The sequence below is a fragment of the Bubalus bubalis genome, chromosome 11 (genome assembly GCF_019923935.1).
Source record: "Bubalus bubalis isolate 160015118507 breed Murrah chromosome 11, NDDB_SH_1, whole genome shotgun sequence".
Taxonomy (NCBI): domain Eukaryota; kingdom Metazoa; phylum Chordata; class Mammalia; order Artiodactyla; family Bovidae; genus Bubalus; species Bubalus bubalis.
Window position 1 is genome coordinate 17,998,777 of NC_059167.1, and position 12,533 is coordinate 18,011,309.

The 12,533-nt window shown below is 40.6% G+C and overlaps 1 protein-coding gene across 4 annotated transcripts in view; it reads right to left on the reverse strand.

Annotated features, from left to right (window-relative positions):
• ZNF410 (zinc finger protein 410) overlaps positions 1-12,080 on the reverse strand; it is a 41,764-nt gene extending 29,684 nt beyond the window's left edge. The window contains exon 1 of one of the 4 annotated variants that reach the window (XM_006046583.4): positions 11,771-12,080. The gene's annotated coding sequence lies outside the window, so the exon portion shown is untranslated. The remainder of the gene's footprint in view (positions 1-11,770) is intronic. The other 3 variants (XM_006046582.4, XM_006046584.4, XR_006542633.2) reach the window with 3 other exon arrangements.
• Between the last annotated feature and the right edge of the window lie 453 nt (positions 12,081-12,533).

Here is a 12,533-nt window from a genome sequence, read left to right on the forward strand (position 1 = left end):
GCTGCAGAGCCAGCACTCCCACCCAGAGCAAGTTAGCGAAAATAGTAATTAAATCCCTCTAGGTCTGGTCTTGAATCTTCAGGATTTAAGAATTCCTTTTCCCCCATTTCAGCTCATTTCAAGAAGCCAAGAAATTATCAAATGTTTGTTTAGGTTATCCTTAGGGTTCTTCCAACTTTAAGATTCCAGGATTATAAAATCTCTAAGAAACTAGACAACTATTTACTGCCCTTTTTATTTGTTAGTTTTCTTAGAAACTAATGGTACTGGCTCCATTTCTGATATCCTTACTAATGAAAAAAATTTTTAAATTAAGCATATGAATATGTGTACCAAACAAGGGGAAAAAATCAGATATACTAGATTTTAGACAATTTTACAAATCTGTTATAATAATGTAGAGAAGGGAGCTGCCACCTCTCTTATAGTTTAAGAGCCACCTCTAGATCACCATTTCTCAAGGGTTCATGGTTATCTGTGACATTTCATTTTAGTGTTTTCATTTCAATGATAATTTTTTAAAAATTAACACCCATGCATTTTCTGGAACAAATCAGTATCCATATTATAACTGAGTTCTGTGTTTTTCCAGTAGTCATGTATGAATGTGAGCGCTGGACAATAAAAAAGGCTGAGTGCAGAAGAAATGATGCTTTTGAACTGTGGTGCTGGAAAAGACTTGAGAGTCCCTTGAACAGCAAGATCAAACCAGTCAATCCTAAAGGAAATCAACTCTGAATATTCACTGGAAAGACTGATACTGAAGCTGAAGCTCCAATACTTTGGCCACCTGATGCGAAAAGCCAACTCACTAGAAAAGACCCTGATATTGGAAAAGATTGAGGGCAGGAGAAGGGGCGACAGGACGAGATGGATGGATGGCATCACTGACTCAATGGACATGAGTTTGAGTAAACTCCAAGAGTTGGCGATGGACAGGGAAGCCTGGCGTGCTGTAGTCCATGGGGTTGCAAAGAGTTGGACACAATTGAGCGACTGAACAACTGAGTTCTACCATACAATTTGGTGCCCAGTTTGTGGTCTGTATGTTTGCTGTATAAATAAAAGAAAGACAAGTAGGTTGCAATACAACAGGCAGATGACCTCAAAAGAATCTGTGCTGGAGCACTCAGTACCTTATCAAGTGTACTGGGTGGATCTCATCTAACACAGCAAACCTGCTATGTACATTGAGCTATTTCTAGTCCCAATTCAAATTACCCATTTAAGAGATTTCAAAAACAATTCAAATGTTTTTTTACGTAACAGCTTCACTGAGATGTAATTCACATATCATACAATTCACTCCAAGAGTACAACTAATTTTTTTAGTATATTCAGTTATGTGACCATAACCATGATCAATTTTACAACAATTTCATCACCCCCCAAAAGAAACCCATTAGTAATCCCTCCCCATTTCCTCCCAAAACTTTCCCTGACCAAGCCTAGGCAACTACTAATCTATTTTTTATCTCTATGGATTTGCCTATTCTGAATATTTCATATAAATGGAATCATACATGTAATCTTTTGTGCTTGGTTGCTTTCACTTAGCATAATGTTTCCAATGTTAACCTGTGTCACAGAATGTATCAGTACTTAACTTCTTGTTACATTATTCTACTGCATGGATATATTATATGTTTTATTTATCCATTTTTCAGTTGATGGTCATTTGGGTTGTTTTCCACTCTGGCTATCATGAATAATGTTGCTATGAGATTCATATGGAAAATTTTTGTGTGAACATGTTTTTATTCTTTTGGGTATACATTTGAGAATAGAACTGATAAGATGATACAGTAACTGTGTTTTACCCTCTTGAGGAATTACCAGGCTATCTTCCAAAGTGGCCGCACCACTTTACAATCCCACCAGTAGTGCATGAGGGGTCCAATTTCTCCCTATCCTCACTTTTTAAAATTACATCTTTTTAAAGACAGTCATCCTAGTAGGTATGAAGTGGTAATTCAGTGCAGTTTTGAGTTGCATAACCTGATGGCTAATAATGTTGAGCATCTTTTCATATACTTATATGCCATTTGTACATCATTTTTGGAGAAATGCTTATTCAGATCATTGGCCCATTTTTAAATTTAATTGTCTTTTTATTATTGAGTTGTAAGAATTTTTTACATATTCCAGATACAAGTCTCTTACCAGATAAAAGATTTGCATAAACTTTCTTCCATTCTGTATTATTTTCTTCTGAATAAGGCAACTCTAACTCTACTAAGTTACCAAATAATACCTCACTGAAATTGGTGTTCAAGGACTTCTGGCCAGTTTTAGAATGAATATGAGATCTGATTATCATAAACTGCTTCACAATGCCTTCACATTATAAATACTACCTTGTATGATATTCCCTACATTGCTATTATTAAAGCTAAAATATATACACGGATTATGTATATTAGTGAATCCAAAGCTAAACCTTTCCACTATTCAGCTCAATATTTAGTTTAGTCACTCAGTCACATCCAATTCTTTGCAACCCCATGGACTGCAGTACACCAGACTTCCCTGCCCATCACCAACTCCCGGACCTTACTCAAACTCATGTCCATCAAGTCGGTGATGCCATCCAACCATCTCATCCTCTGTTGTCCCCTTCTCCTCCTGTCTTCAATCTTTCCCAGCATCAGGTATTATGCTCAATATGCTCATTTCAGTAAAACAACATCTCTACTACATAATATGAACTTTAATTTAATTTGGATTTTCTTAGGTTTAGTGTGGTTAACATCTATATACTTACTCATAAGGGCTTCCCTGGTGGTTCAGAGGCAAAGAATCCACCTGCCAATGCAGGAGATGCAGTTTCAATCCCTGGGTGGGGAGGATCCCCTGGAGAAAGAAATGGCAACCCACTCCAGTATTCTTGCTTGGGAAATCCCATGGACAGAGGAGCCTGACGGGCTACAGTCCACGGGATCACAAAAGTTGGACATGGCTTAGAGACTAAACAACTTACAAATAAAAATATAAATCCGTTGTAACAATGGACATAACACTGATAACCAAAATTGTACTAAATACCTGGTTCCTACCTACTTAATACATGGCCATCAAGACACATGAGATTGCTTAAGAAAACAATCTTGATTCAGCATATATATTTTTAAAAATTCCACTGACCTTACCATTGCTATTACTGAATTATTTGTAAATTTGTTTTGATTTTATAGTTAAGGGTCATCAGGTTCAATATAGGAGGGATAAGGATTACTTAGCTTTTTGTTTGAATACATTTAGAGTAATTACAATGAAAATAATTTACAAGTGTGAGGTGGGGGGAGTGTCCAGTGTTTTTCCTTCAAATGCAATAAAGGCAACTCCCTCCAGTATTCTTGCCTGGGGAATCCCAAGGACAGAGGAGCCTGGTGGGCTACAATCCATAGGGTTGCAAACAGTCAGACACAACAGAAGTGACTTAGCATGCATGCAGAGTGAAAGGCATAGCTCTACTCAAAGGAAAGCTATTCTCAGGATGGGGAACACATGTATACCTGTGGCAGATTCATTTTGATATTTGGCAAAACTAATACAATTATGTAAAGTTTAAAAATAAAATAAAATTAAAAAAAAAATAATTATGGGTCTCAGAGGAAATTTCTTCTCAGGATTTCTTATGCTGTTAATTAAGATAAGAGATGCAACACCAAGTAGTATCCTGTGATTAAAGGATCACTCAACATCCTTTAATGTGGACAATCATTTGTTCATTCTTATTTTCTACCTTTACCTGGTGGACTGATAAAATCTGTATCCTTATTTCCTTTTGAACAGAAAAATTACTAATTTAGTATCATAAATAATAAAAGAGATAATGGTACTTAATTGTCAGCAACAAAGGCCAGGCACATCAAATCATATTTTCCAAAAATCATACATAAAGAATCTTGGCTCTGGATAAAGAGTTTATAACAAAACAAACTGATCTCAGAAACCCAAGGATTGGTCTAATAGTACTTTTCAGACCCTTTTGCCCTCTATCCTGGGTAACAGCTAAATTTTACTGCCTCTATGGTTCCCTATGGCCATCAAATCATACTGCTTAAAGAAAATAATCTTGGCCTGGCACATATTGTATTTTTAGAAACCCATTGATTCTGCCACTGCTATTATTGAATATATTATCCCATAGTCAGCCTAAGAGTTAAAAAGAATGCAGGCAACACAAACCTTTGCACAAACCAAAGCAAAAAACATAAGAAGCTCTGAAATGTTCTGGGAATAAGTAATGAGAGAACTCCTAACAACAGCAAAGTAGATTAAGGACAACAGCAATCTCTATGATCAGGACCCTAAGGAGAACAACTTTCCCTCTGCTTTTAGCCAAATAAACAAATCCTAGGAACGGAAGTTTGATAAACTGTATTCTTTTTCTACAGTACACTCAACATCATCCAGCAAATTATGCATTAATACTAAGAAGCTAAATTTAATAAAAAAGTTGAGGCGTTTTAAAAAAAAATCCAAGGTGTCTAAAGCAGGAACATAAATTCTGCCTCTGTTTCTCTGGTTGAGACCTGGGCAAGCTACTCATCTTCTTGGCCCTAGGAAACTCATCTGAAATACCGAAATGAAATAGATATACCCTAAGCTTACTTACGTATCAGTTAACAGAAATAATGATAAAATTATTCAGAAGCAAAGTTTTGCATAAATGCTTAGGAAACAAGCAAATCTATCAAATCCTTTCAGTTCAGTTCAGTTCAGTCACTCAGTTGTGTCCGACTCTTTGAGACCCCATGGACTGCAGCACGGCAGGCCTCCCTGTCCACCACCAACTCCCAGAGTCCACCCAAACTCACGTCCATCGAGTCAGTGATGCCATCCAGCCATCTCATCCTCTGTCGTCCCCTTCTCCTCCTGCTCCCAATCACTCCCAGCATCAGAGTCTTTTCCAATGAGTCAACTCTTCGCATGAGGTGGCCAATGTACTGGAGTTCAGCTTTAGCATCATTCCTTCCAAAGAAATCCCAGGGCTGATCTCCTTCAGAATGGACTGGTTGGATCTCCTTGCAGTCCAAGGGACTCTCAAGAGTCTTCCCCAACACCACAGTTCAAAAGCATCAATTCTTCAATGCTCAGCTTTCTTCACAGTCCAACTCTCACATCCATACTTGACCACTGGAAAAACCATAGCCTTGACTAGACGGACCTTTGTTGGCAAAGTAATGTCTCTGCTTTTCAATATGCTATCTAGGTTGGTCATAACTTTCCTTCCAAGGAGTAAGCGTCTTTTAATTTCATGGCTGCAGTCACCATCTGCAGTGATTTTGGAGCCCCCAAAAATAAAGTCTGACACTGTTTCCACTGTTTCCCCATCTATTTGCCATGAAGTGATGGGACCAGATGCCATGATCTTTGTTTTCTGAATGTTGAGCTTTAAGCCAACTTTTTCACTCTCCTCTTTCACTTTCATCAAGAGGCTTTTTAGTTCCTCTTTACTTTCTGCCATAAGGGTGGTGTCATCTGCATATCTGAGGTTACTGATATTTCTCCCAGCAATCTTGATTCCAGCTTGTGCTTCTTCCAGCCCAGTGTTTCTCATGATGTACTCTGCACAGAAGTTAAATAAACAGGGTGACAATATACAGCCTTGATGTACTCCTTTTCCGATTTGGAACCAGTCTGTTGTTCCATGTCCAGTTCTAACTGTTGCTTCCTGACCTGCATACAGGTTTCTCAAGAGGCAGTTCAGGTGGTCTGGTATTCCCATCTCTTTCAGAATTTTCCACAGTTTGTTGTGATCCACACAGTCAAAGGCTTTGGCATAGTCAATAAAGCAGAAATAGGTGCTTTTCTGGAATTCTCTTGCTTGTTCGATGATCCAGCGGATGTTGGCAATTTGATCTCTGGTTCCTCTGCCTTTTCTAAAACCAGCTTGAACATCAGGAAGTTCATGGTTCACATATTGCTGAAGCCTGGCGTGGAGAATTTTGAGCATTACTTTACTAGCGGGTGAGATGAGTGCAATTGTGCGGTAGTTTGAGCATTCTTTGGCATTGCCTTTCTTTGGGATTGGAATGAAAACTGATCTTTTCCAGTCCTGTGGCCACTGCTGAGTCTTCAAAATTTGCTGGCATATTGAGTGCAGCACTTTCACAGCATCATCTTTTAGGATTTGAAATAGCTCAACTGGAATTCCATCACCTCCACTAGCTTTGTTCATAGTGATGCTTCCTAAGGCCCACTTGACTTCACATTCCAGGATGTCTGGCTCTAGGTCAGTGATCACACCATCATGATTATCTGGGTGGTGAAGATCTTTTTTGTACAGTTCTTCTGTGTATTCTTGCCGCCTCTTCTTAATATCTTCTGCTGCTGTTAGGTCCATACCATTTCTGTCCTTTACCGAGCCCATCTTTGCATGAAATGTTCCCTTGGTATCCCTAATTTTCTTGAAGAGATCTCTAGTCTTTCCTATTCTATTGTTTGCCTCTATTTCTTTGCATTGATTGCTGAGGAAGGCTTTCTTATCTCTTCTTGCTATTCTTTGGAACTCTGCATTCAAATGGGTATATCTTTCCTTTTCTCCTTTGCTTTTCGCTTCTCTTCTTTTCACAGCTATTTTTAAGGCCTCCTCAGACAGCCATTTTGCTTTTTTGCACTTCTTTTCCATGGGGATGGTCTTGATCCCTGTCTCCTGTACAATGTCATGAACCTCTGTCCATAGTTCATCAGGCACTCTATCAGATCTAGTCCCTTAAATCTATTTCTCACTTCCACTGTATAATCATAAGGGATTTGATTTAGGTCATACCTGAATGGTCTAGTGGTTTCAAAGTTCCCTAAACGTCTGCAAAGGAAAATACTACACACTAGGCACCAATCAGCAAAGAAAGACAAAATGTCTTTATAATTAACCAGTTTTTGGTCCCTCACCTCAGTAAAGAACTCTCATTTGCTATACAGGAATTAGTGGTAACACCATTTCCCAGAGTAGATATGGTCTAAAACCAATGCAGGCTACATGGAGAAATATTCGGAGGGAAAACCAGACCAAAGTAAACTAATCAAGCAATAAGGGAACAGAGTTGATACAGGTCTCCTGCCTCAGTCCTGACTGCCATAAGGAAGGGCATGTACTCCAAATGGAAAGATGACCAGGGGCTTTTAATACTCTGCATCATGAAAGAAACAGAACATCATTGTGTCAGCCTCCAAAAAGCAATGTGATTCCACTCTAGAATACAAAGCCCAGAATACCAGCGTTGTTCTTATCCTCCTGAGGGAGGCAGAAAATGCCTTGACCTTAACTCAGTTTGGTAAAGAAGGGGAAGAGGGAGACAGGATGAGAAAAAAGAGAAGAAACTGCAAAACACTGTGCTCCCTCAACTGGTCACTCCTCACAAAGGTTAAAATAAAGCACAAAAGTTCAACAGAGAGGACTAATCTCTCTCCCCATGTGCCAATCTGCTTCTCAGCTCCGTCCACTTCCACCTGTGGCTGACCACAGATACAGAAGGGAACAATACTCAGTAATACTTAAAGAACAAAAACAAAATTATACTAATGCTAATGAATTACAAAGACCAAAATTTTACATTTATAAAAGAGCAGTTTAAGTTTTGGTATAAAATGGTAGAGAAAGAAACAGAAAAATCAAGTAACTTTTTAATATCGTATCTAGTATAAGATATAGCATGAGAGTTAATTAAATTTTAATGATAAAATGGTAATGAGGACTGATCAAAGACATCAGGAACACAGAACTGTGAGGCCAGAATGACTTTCAGAAACTGTAACGTTCATCCTGGGCCTTCCTTCTTCTCTTCCTGGGATGTTCTGGGGTGCCCCATTCCTACGGCCCTGATTTTTATTCGTCACCTCCCCATTTCTCTGCAATCCTTCAGGGACAAATTTAAAGCCAATGATCTTCATGCTGCCAAATAATGGATACTTTGCTGTTTTCATCTTACTTAAACTTTGCAAAGGACAACTATTATTTTTAATTGTTCCACATTCATTCCCCCTGTTTAGGTGACAGGATCCACACTGTTTGGGGATCCACCCCTCCCTCACTGGATACATTCTTGGTGGGACTGTAGAGTAAGATGTTCCTTCCTATCCTAACCAACTGTTGGGCAGTCAACTGATTTGTTCATCAGATACTTTACCTTAGAATGTGAATTCTAAAACAAGTTAAGTAACTAAAAGGTAAAAACTGCTACAGCAACCTGTTCGTTGTAGTACTGCAACTATCAGTCTCCCCCTGGGGCTGCTCAGGTTCTGTCCTTTTCAAAGCCAGGGCCTTCAGTATTTCCTTTGATCCTGTGAGCTGCCCACATCCTTGTCATAAATTCCTCTTCTCCTCAAGTAAATTGGTCATTTGCAACCAGAGTCATAACTGATATTTTCCCTTAGAAGCATTGCCTCCTTCCACAAACACTTTACTTACTCTCTTTTGCTTTTTTCTCATTTTAATCCTACCTCACTGGCCACTCCTCCAGTTTTCTCTGATAACACCTATATTCCTCCTCCACTCACCTTCTAAATACTAATGTTCCTCAGGAGTTTGCAGGCCCTCTTCTCTTACTATATTATATTACCTTCCTAGTGTGAACGCATGGCTTTAAATGACATGGTCTCCAAAATTTTAACCTATAGCCTAGATATTTCCTCTGAGCTACAAACTTGTACATATAATTGCTTATTTGACATCTCTACCTGATGTTTTGATATCTCAAATTTAACATATTCAAAATGAATTCTCTCCCAACCGTTTCCCATCATCCCCTGCCAGCCCCTCTGACCACAACCCTCCACTCAAGGGAAGGCCATCATTCACCCCATTTAGAAGTTACTTTTATAACTTCTCTCCTTTGCTCCCAGTATGCAGTCCAGCTACAAGTCTGGTCTTGAGTCTATCTCTAACCTACTTACTTCTACTGCCTCTACTCCACTCCAGGCCACCATCAACTCTTGCCTTAAAGTACCATTACTGCCTCCTAACTGGTCTCCCTGCTTCTATTCTTTGCCTCCCTTCATTCTGTTCTCTTTGCATCACTCAGTATCATCTTAAACTATGAATTTTCACATTTTCTTCATGTGGCTTCCCAATATATCTAGAAAAAATCCAAAATCCTTATCCAGTCCTATAAGGACATATGTGATTCATTCCTGCCTCTCCAAAGACATTCCAGAGTTGTTCTCTATTACTTGCTCACCAAACTCCAGCCAAAGGGCTCTCCCTTAGTTCCTTGAACACATTTAGCTCTTTCCTACGCTAGTGATTTGCATGTGTCATCTCCTCTACCTAGGAATGCTTTCTCTTCCATTGGTTAGCTGTTTTTTTATTCTTCAGGGCTCTGTTCAACCATCAACTCACATAAAAAGGTTATGTATGCCTGATCACTTTATCCCAGGAAGGTTCCCCATAACCCCAGTTTACTTTCTATCCATCCCTACTGTCTCCATTACAGCACCCATCACAATTTCAAATTCTTTTGTTTTTATATAGTATTCACTTTTTGTCTGGCTGTCATAAAAAATGGCAAGCTTGTTTACAAATTGTAAGCTCCATAAACAAGGACAAGAACTAGTCTGTCTTGTTCACTACTTTATCGCCTAGCACCCAGAACCCATCACCTGGTGCCTGGCAGAGTACTGTATGCAATTCATAAGGAATTTAGGTCTCTGATACTATGATACTGATACTATGAAGCTCTGAGATTGTCTTTACTATGAGCTTTAAGGGCTTTTATGCAAGCTTCTCTGTAACCAGCTAGTAGGCACTAAATAAATATTTGCATATTGAATGAATGACACCACAAAGGATAAATGATACCAAAATTTTTGTTTCTATTACTAACCTCTCTCTGAACTCCAAACTATTTCTAACTGCTTGCTAGGTATCCCCAAGTGGATGTTTATCTCAATTTTAACCATGTTCAAAATCCAGATTGTCATCTTCCCCACCAAACCTGTTCTTCTTCCCGTATTATCCATTTCAGTTATTGCCCAATTTTTCTCCCACTTAGCTACAAACTCTAGGTCTTGAACAATCTCTCTCATCCTCCATATCTAAATAATCCCAGTGGTTCTGATTCCTCCAAATTTATTCCTACCATAATGCACTGTTTAGGTTTTTCATTATCTTTCAACTCCAACATGAAAACAAGCTTCTAACTGGCCACCTTGCCCTTAAAATTCCCCTTTCCAATCCATCTTTTATGCAGCCACTCTAGTTTCTTTCCAAAACACAGAGAAGTTTATGTCACTTCCCTTGCCCAAAGTTCAGTGCCTCAGAATTAACAGTCAAATCCCTAAGCATGACATTTTAAATATTCAGCAGTATGTCCTCAAATACTGTTTCAGTTAAAGCATCCACTATACTCCTCAATGAATCCTTTTCTCCAGTACACACTGATTTGGCTACTAAACATTCCAACCTATTTCAGTGTTCAAGATCTTTCCCTTGGGATAGTTCTTCAGTAATAAGACCCTCCAGTAATAAACGCTGCAATCCAGCTGTGATCTTTGAAATCCTTTCCTGTCTTCAAAATCTAACTCATATGCCATCCTCCATGAAGACTCATCTTTTCCCTCCAGTCAAAACAAATCTATCCTTCCCTGGTGTTCTCACAACACAGTTTAACCTCTCTTTAACAATTATCTCACCCTGCTTTGGGAGTTAGTTGTCTTCCAGCATGTTTTTCTCACTAGTTAAGGTTCACTGAATTTATTCATCCTCCCACTAACTCAGCATGGTGCTTGCACAAACTAAGCATTTAGGAAATATTTACTGAATAAATAGGTAACCTTCTTCATTTACAGGGGGTGCGGGTGGGGGTGTCAAAGCTAGAGATTAAGTAATTTGCCAAAAACGAGACCTCTACTTAGACGCAAAATTTAAAAAACTAGAACCTAAATCTTTTGAGCTTAGCTGACCTCACTTTGTCTCATACGAAGACAGTGGAATTTTTTACTCCCTAACAATAACAAAACGCCCCTGGTTTTATTTTAAAATATTTCTTTCATCCTCTTGACAAATATGCTGCGTCGACCATTGGGTCAAAATGAGGAAGAAGTACAAATTCTTAACTTCAAAGTTAATAATATTTAACTTTGAATGAAGTTTAACAAATTAATCCTAAGTGCATTTCAGAGCCTCATGAGCAAGAGGGATAAACTTTAATAAACTAATTGAATTCTTTTCTCCGAAGAGACTTCAGAGGATAAATACAACCTGCGAAATGAATACAGGGGGTAAACACTTACAGCCCCACACCCTCGCCTTCAAATGACACGCGAAGGAGAAACGGGCGGCCCAGCCCCTCCGAGTCGGCAGTCTTCCTTCTTCTAGTCCCAGAAAGTGGACATATGGAAGAAGAGGGTAGATCTGGGGCTGAAATATCCAGGGCAGAGTCGCCCTGGCATCATCGTTCCCCGATTACAACGGCCTAGTGAAGGGCCCCAAGGTTGGCGGGCGGGCCTCGCTGCGGGTGCAGTCTGGGAGCCCCCGCCCCGGGCACTCGCTGACTCTAGCTTTCTCAAGTCGGTCTTGTCCCCATGTCCCTGGCCCCCAAACCAAGTAGCGAAACACCGGTCCCAGAAGCCCTCGAGGAGAAAAGCCGAAGCCGTAGGGCTTCAGATCCGCCGCTCCAGATCCGGGTGGGGTGCCCCGGGGGCGGTTTCTCGGTCCTCTCCGGGGACAAACTCGGCCCGCGCCCCCGAGAAGCCGGTGCTGACTTCCTCCCTCTCGGAGACCACCCAACCGAGTGGGTGTGGTCGGGACCACCCCAGAACTCACCTTACAGTCCCGGGCAGCAGTCCGTCAGTCAGTCGGTCCCGAATTCTGTCCACACAGAGCGTCTTCCGGCTCCTGCCGGAAGCAGTTCAAGCGCGGGACAGGAAGTTTGGCCGCCCCCACGCACACACCCACTCGCTTGCCTGGCAGCCCCGCGACGGAATCGCCGAAGAGGTTTCCCGCCCGGTGGCCTCAGGCCTGCGCGGGCCAAGCTGGTAGCGCAGGGCTTGGCTCTGTGAGGGTAGGATCTGCGCTCTCCCGCCTCCCACTCATTCCCTCTCGGCCTTTGTAGCTCCGTGGTCTGCGAAGCCCGAAAAAACGGGGTCAGTCAATTCTAGTCGTGACGTCACTGCTTCCCTGCTGCAACGGACGGGGTAGTTTTTCCTGTCAGCTGAGATCAGTACAGGTTGCAGTGGAGGCAAGCGAGAAAGAAAAGATCACTACTTAAACATTTATCAGAGTTCTCTCAGTGAAGAAGACTTTGAAGCTTAAGTGCCAGAGAAGGAACTTCCAGAATAGTTCTGCATTGCATACCGGGCGGGGTAAAAAATTGAGACTCAGGTGTATAACTTTTTTTTGAAATGTGGATTCCCTAGTCTTCGTTCTGTCAGTACATTCGGATGTAAAGAGCTCTCGGATGTCCACAGGGGGCTAGAACCCTTGAGTTTCAGGCTGGATGCCACAACTTAGACCTTTATGTGTCTGACTTGAGTTTTTGAGATTAGTAATTTTTGAATACTTGCTGGGTCCCAAAGGATGAAGGAGA